The sequence below is a fragment of the Moschus berezovskii genome, chromosome 16, assembly GCF_049115385.1.
Source record: "Moschus berezovskii isolate FMDL1 chromosome 16, NW_MosBer_1.0, whole genome shotgun sequence".
In the NCBI taxonomy this organism is placed as follows: Eukaryota; Metazoa; Chordata; class Mammalia; order Artiodactyla; family Moschidae; genus Moschus; species Moschus berezovskii.
In genome coordinates this window covers 53,068,772-53,075,528 of record NC_142475.1, presented here as the reverse complement: position 1 = coordinate 53,075,528, position 6,757 = coordinate 53,068,772, and positions in this window count along the sequence as shown.

Here is a 6,757-nt window from a genome sequence, read left to right as displayed (position 1 = left end):
CACACACTTAAAAATGCTCCTTTAGGCCCACAGCTTAATTTCTCAGATGCCATCCCGAGGAAGTAATCCTAAAAACACAAAAATACGTATTTTTAGCAAAATAATTAGAAACAACCTAAGCATTTGAACATGGGGAATGTTTAAGCAAACAGTGGCTTATCCAGTTGAAAGAATATTACAGCCATTAAAAATAATGTTTGCTAAGAGTGTGTACAGAGAACACTTGCAGGGAACAAAAACCTAATGGGCAATAGAGTACAATATGATTGCACCAATGTAAAAAAATATTCGCCACCCTGTTCAAAATGGCCTTGAAGAAAGGGGCATTAAAAACAGTGAAAAGTCGTGGCCCCACATATTAACAAGGGTCATCTGCCTGGTGGGTTACAGGCAAAACCTGCTTTATTTTACTCTGCTATTTTCCGAATGTTTCCTTACTTGGCTGTGTTACCTTTGATAAGATAAACGTGTTTTGCAAAAGCCTGGCTAACCCCAAAGGAAATGGTGTGTGGTTGATTATTACTGCACGACCCAGGGTTACTTTAACCGGGATCTCAGAGTTGTGAAAAGCAAATTACAATGGGGGGAAAGTCACACTTGCGGCAGACTCAGGGCTCTTTACTCTCCCAGCCCAGGGATGCCCTCCTCGATGGGTAGGGCAGACGGGCAGGTGTGAACGTGACTAATACATTCCGATGAGCGTGGAAGTGTTGGTCCTGGGGGACAAGGAGGGAGCTCATGAGACAAATGCAAAGGCCGTGCACTGAATTGTGTACACCTCTCATAAACTTGACCAGTATTTGTGTAAAAGGCATGTCCCCGGGCACCAGCCCAGGAACAGAGGCAGACTTCACATTAATGACACAGCGGCTGTCCCGCCTCCATCTAGAGGGTCACCAGGAATCCCATTCGCACCTCTGGTCCCAGCTTCAGTATTCATCGTGTCCCAGCTTGGGTCAGAAGCTACAGGGTGACCCTACCCCTGGTGCCCTCTGAGGGGGTGTTGGGGTGCCACACGGCCATCATCCTCAGATCTTCCCTGGCTGCTCAGAGTCTGGGGACCACGGAGAGGGTCCGCAGGCAGTCTGGTACATCCAAGGGTCCCCAAGAGCCCTCTATAGGCTGACGAAAGGACCTGGGCCTCCTGCCAAGAGTTCCGGGGCTGCCTGAGCCCATCCTGGCTTCCTGACCTGAGGGTCACCCGGAGGCCACTGTTTACTGCTGTCTCCACGTCTCAGGCCATGCCCCACATATACACCCCACGGCCTGCAGGAAGCTGGGCTCCTGGCGATAGCCACAGGATCGTGGTTCAGCCCCGTCCTTCCCGAGCTGGCCATGCAGGAGCAGGCTGCCACGTTTCACCGCTGCCGAGCCGCCCGCCTCTTGGGGGTGCTGCACCCGGGGCAGGGGTGTGGCGAGGGTGAGGACGTTGCCCCGTTTCCCGAGCTTTGTCCTCACCCCTGCTCTGTGCTGATCCTGCCGCCCAGGGGGATAACTTTTAGCCTCTCATCAAACTGTCTCCAGTGAGCAGGTCTATTTTTAGGGGTGGGGTTGGCTTGTCTGGGGTTTTTGGAGGTCTGAGATGCTAAGGCGGCACTCTGAACTCAGACGTTCACAGAGCGGGCGATAGCAATGGTGAGGGTGTGGCACTCACGCAGGGCCTCTGTGCCCTCGTGGCCGCGTTCGTGTGGGCACCGGAAGCGTGGGCTTTCTGGGCACCAGGACCCCCTGGAGAGGCGTGGTCTTGTTGTGACTCATCCAAACAGGGACGTGACTGTCAATCCTCCCTGTCATCATGGCCCCCTGCCAGGGGGAGTCTCTCACCCCTGGTTGGCAGATAAGATGTCCTGGCAGGTGAGTTCAGAGCGGGATTGGAACCCACGGCAGGAAAGCCTTTTGTTTCCAGGCTCCTCTGCCCTGAGGTGGAGCAAGTCCTCAGTGCGTGATGGTGACAAGTGGCCAGAACGCATTTTGGAGAAGGGTCACACCCTGTCAGACCAGGCCTTGGGGGCCCAGGACTGACTCTGACCTGCCTGGCCCCCATGGGAGAGACAAGGGGCGCCCGGGGGCCGGGGGACTGCTCGGGGGCCGGGCCCACCTCCTGCACCGTGGCCTTGTGGATCCTCTTCCTGCCTGGCCGCTGGACCTCTGACACCTCCACCTCCGCTCCAGGAATCGATAGCTGTGGGAAGCCAGTCCCCATGGCAGCTCTCTGCGCTCGCTCAGGGCCTCATCTTGTTGTTTGCAGCTTATTAAGATAAACATTTGTCTGGGCTTCAGGGTTTCAAGGGGCTTTTGTGACTGTGCTGGTAAGAGGCTGGGCTTGGGAGCTCAGGGAGGGGATGGCGGCGGAGGGGAGGGTCTCGGGCTAGGCTTCGCTGGAGCCTGACGGGGTTCCCCACGCTCTGCACCTGCCGCTCCTGAGCATCGAGGTTCCTGAGGTTCGGCGGATTTGCCCCTGCTCGGTCAGCCCCGTCCTGGGCACCGGGTGCAGGGGACGAGGGACCCAGGCTGCAGAGGAGGGGGACGGGGATGCGTGAGGTCAGATGCTTCAGCCCGGCCGCCACACCTCACCCGAGACGAGCGCCCAGGAGCCCCGGTTTCCTCAGCCGTAAAAGGTGACAGCAGCCGGCCAGACCTGCAGGCTGTGATGATTAAACGAGTTCACACGTGTGAGAACCGTGCTAGGGGCTGGACACCGAATCCAGGTGTGCTGAGGACCTGCTGTCTTCACGAAGAGCAGTGAGAGTAGCGGTTATAGGCACCTTCTGTGTTGCTGCTACGTTGCTTCAGTCGTGTCCGACTCCTAGCGACCCCATGAACTGCAGCCCACCAGGCTCCTCCGTCCACGGGATTTTCCAGGCAAGAGTACTGGAGTGGGTTGCCATTGCAACGGCAGCCAACCTAGGGGCTCCTGGAAGGTTCTGGAAGGAATCCTGAGGGTCAGGCAGGAAGCAGGGCATTGGACTGAAGTGGTCAGGGTGTGGGGGGAAGCGTGGTCAGAGGACACAGCTAAGACAAAGGTGGCCCAAGGGCCTGGGATGGTGAGGGAAGCTCCAGTGCTGTGCTGTGGGCCTGGGAGCTGTTTGGAGAGGGTGGGCGGGGCCAGGCCTGCGTCCGTCATCTGCGGGATGGGATGGGTTGTGCCCTGCAGCCCCACTTGTGGCCCTGCGTTCAAAGCCGCATCTGAAGTGGTGATGAGGCTGAGGGAGGGATGGGAGGTGCTGGGTGGTGGGTGGGACCAGCCCTTCCTCCGGGTCCCCCTCTGGGCCGGGGGAGCCGTCCCCTCTGTGGGGCTGTGCTGCATCCAGTCCAGAGGCAGGCAGGATTCCAGGCTGACTCATCCTTTGCGGGCCTGGGGTGGGGAAGGGGATGCAGAGGGGATGGAGGTGTGGTGTCACCCAGAACTCACAGTCACGTGGGGAACAAGCCTGGTGGGAAAGTCCGCGAGATCTACAATCTGACTGAGTCTGGGGTCCTGCTTGCGGGGAAGCCTTCTGGGGGGGTCTCACTCCTGCCCCGTGCTGTCTCGGGCCGCCGAGGGAAGTGAGAGCGGCCGGCTTGGCACAGCGCAGGGCGACAGGACGCACGTTGCGCGACACGAGACAGCCTGACATAACGCGAAGGGTGCTGCTTCCTGCACTCCTGCGGGCACTGGGAGCCGAGGGCGGGCTCTGCTGGGCACTGCCAGGCTGAGACCAGGGGAAGAAGGCAGTGAGGGAGAGGAGGAGAGGGCAGGAGATACAGGGGGAGGAGAGCCCGGAGGCGGGGGCCGAGAGAGCTGGGGTCCTGTGGACCCTCTCTTCCGCACCCCGGGTCGCTCCAGGCTCAACTGGAGGGGAAACATGCCAGTGAGTTCGCCGCAACCCTTGCTCGGGGAGCCAAGCGCCCAGACACTGGCGCCCCTGGAGCCAGCCTTGACAGCAGCCCCAGGTGGACAGGGCAGCGTCTCTCCCGCCGCCACACCCCCGGACGGCAGCCTGGACGCTCACCAGCACCCACCCCACCCAGTGCTGACGCCCAATGGCTCCAGCCCCGCGGGCACCCGGCGAGTTCACGGCCTCCACTCTCAGGCGCCCCAGTCCTCCCCTTTACCCTGGAGCGGGCTGGGGAGTCCTGGGTGCGAGGCACACCCCTGCCACGTGACCACCGGGGGCTTGAGACTCACTCACTGGAGTCTTCGGTTATGTTCACCCACTTGTTTCAAACGGGCCTGTAGTCCTGACCCCTGGGCAGGTGAGGGCCCTCTGAGGTGGTAGATGGACGTCTGCAGCCAGGGCATGGTGTAGGTGCCAGTGGGAGAGCAGGGGGAGTGCTGTGTCCGGGACGCTGGGAGCCGGGGCCCCCCGGCGGGGTCTGTCTCTGCTGCCCTCTCTCTGCCTGGGAGTGGGGGTCGGACGGGGCCTTTTGGTCCCGGGCTTCGAGCTGGGTCAGCCTGCTGAGCCCTGGGCAGGGCTCCCGTGTGTGTTATCACAGGGCTGGCCGTGCTGGGCCTACACAATGGAGATGTGTTTCCAACTCAGGTCAGATCCGAAGTGGGGTCCCTCTGTGGCTCCCCCTTTACCTGGGCATGCAGGGAGGGCTCGGGCTTCTGCCAGCTCCTGCCTCTTCCACCCTCAACACTTGGCCCAGGATGGTTAGTCTCCTGTGTCAGTGTGGCCAGGCTCTTGTATCGGCTATTCAGTAAAGCACCGATTTATGTGTTGCTGTGAGGACATTTTATATCTGTGATTAATACCTGCATCTCTGGATGGTAAGTTTGGGGGTTATCCTTGATAATCTGGGTAGGCCTCAGCCAGCCAGTTGAAGGCCTGAAGTGCAAAACTAAGTTTTCCAAGGAAGGTGCAATTCTGCCTCTCAGCTGCCTGAGTTTCTTGCCTTCCCACCTGCCCTGCAGATTTCAGACCTGCCAGTCCCCAGAGGCACATAAGCCAGTTTTGGGGATAAACCTCTTAGATACACATGTCTGCCTCCCTGTTCTGTGTCCCTGGAGAACCCTGGCTTCTGTAGCCTCCAGTGTGTGTGTTAGATGCTCAGTCAAGTCTGACTCTTTGTAACCCCATGGACTGTAGCCCTCCAGGCTCCTCAGGCCGTGGAAGTCTCCAGGCAAGAATACTGGAGTTGGGTAGCTATTACCTTCTCCAGGGGATCTTCCGAACCTAGGGATCAAACTTGGGTCTCCTGCACTGCAGGTGGATTCTTTACCATCTGAGCCATGAGGAAAGACAGCTCAAGTTCCTTGGGCCAGGGCATTGGCGTGGAGTCTCCAGATGGGCCAAGCCTGCCAGCAGCCACATGCCCTTTGTCCACGTTCTGTTAGGTTGCACCTGACCGTGAGGAGACCGGGGAGAGTCTGGCTGTGCCCCCAGGCAGGTGAGCGTGCCAGTTCCTTGCCGCACGAGTCACCGCCACAGCCCTGGAAACTCAGACGACACACGTTTGTTCTCCACCGATTCTGTGGGACGGGAGTCTGGGCCTGCCTTCCCGGGTTCTCCACTCAGGGTCTCCCCAGGTGCGTCCTGGTGTCACCAGGATGTGTCTCCTTGGGGGCTCAGGGTCCTCTCCCAAGCTCCTGTAATGCTGGAGAACTCACTCTGTGGAAGCTGTGGGATTCTGGGTGCCTAGCCTCTTCAGGGTTGGCAGGAGAGATGGTCTCTGTTGCTTGAAGCCTCTGAGCTTGGGAAACACCACATCTTCTTAAGGCTCTCTTCTGATTAGGCCAGGCCCACCCTCAGTAAACTCCCTTTGCCTCAACCTCAAGTCAAACTGACCAGGAACCCTTAATCACACCTGCAAAACCCCTTCACCTCTCCCAGATGATGTGACCCAGTACGGAGAGTGACACCTATTTGTAGGATGCAGAGTCAACCCTGAACATTCATTGGAAGGGCTGATGCTGAAGCTGAAGCTCCAATAGTTTAGCCACCTGATGCGAAAAGACCCTGACGTTGAGAAAGATTGAAGGCAAGAGGAGAAGGAGACAACAGAGGACGAGATGGTTGGGTGGCATCCCCGACATGATGGACATGAGTGTGAGCAAACTCTGGGAGCTGGTGATGGACAGGGAAGCCTGGCGTGCTGCAGTCCACGGGGCTGCAGTCGGGTGCGGCTGAGCGACTGGACAACCGTGTGGGGGCGGGGACCCAGGAGGCCGTGCCGGGTTCCGCGAGCCACAGAGGAGGGCAGGTCTGGTGACCGGGTTCCCTGTCTCCCCGAGACGCCCAGGAGGTGGGGCTGCTCAGGACAGCCCCGTTTCCCCAGGCCTTCCCCTGCCTGGGAAAACACTGGGGACATTTATTCAGCATCTTAAATAAGAGAGAATGCTCTTTTAGGGGCAGGTGCGCCTCACACAGAGAGGAGGGAGGGGGTTTGGGTGGGGGGAGGGAGGAGGTGTCTCTGGGGATGATGGAACAGCCTTCTTTCCTGCACTGGCAGCAAAGTCACACGCTGTAAAGCAGCATAATGACCCCGTCTTCCTCGGCACAAACCACACTTCCCCACAAGCTCAGCCTCTGTGCCCGCTCAGATTTATGTACCTCCAACCTGCTCGCAGGGTGGGAGGGTGTTGGCTGAAGGAACCCTGGCTCATCGAGGGCCCCCCCTCCTCGGGGCTTCCCCTCCGGACCCGATCAGCTCCCTCCCACCTTCTTAGTCCAGACAGCCGCCAGAGTTACAGACCGAGCTGAGAGGCAGGCGCCCGCCCCATCTGTCTCCTGAGCCCTGCGTGGGGAGACAGTGGCAGACCCGCCTCTCCTCC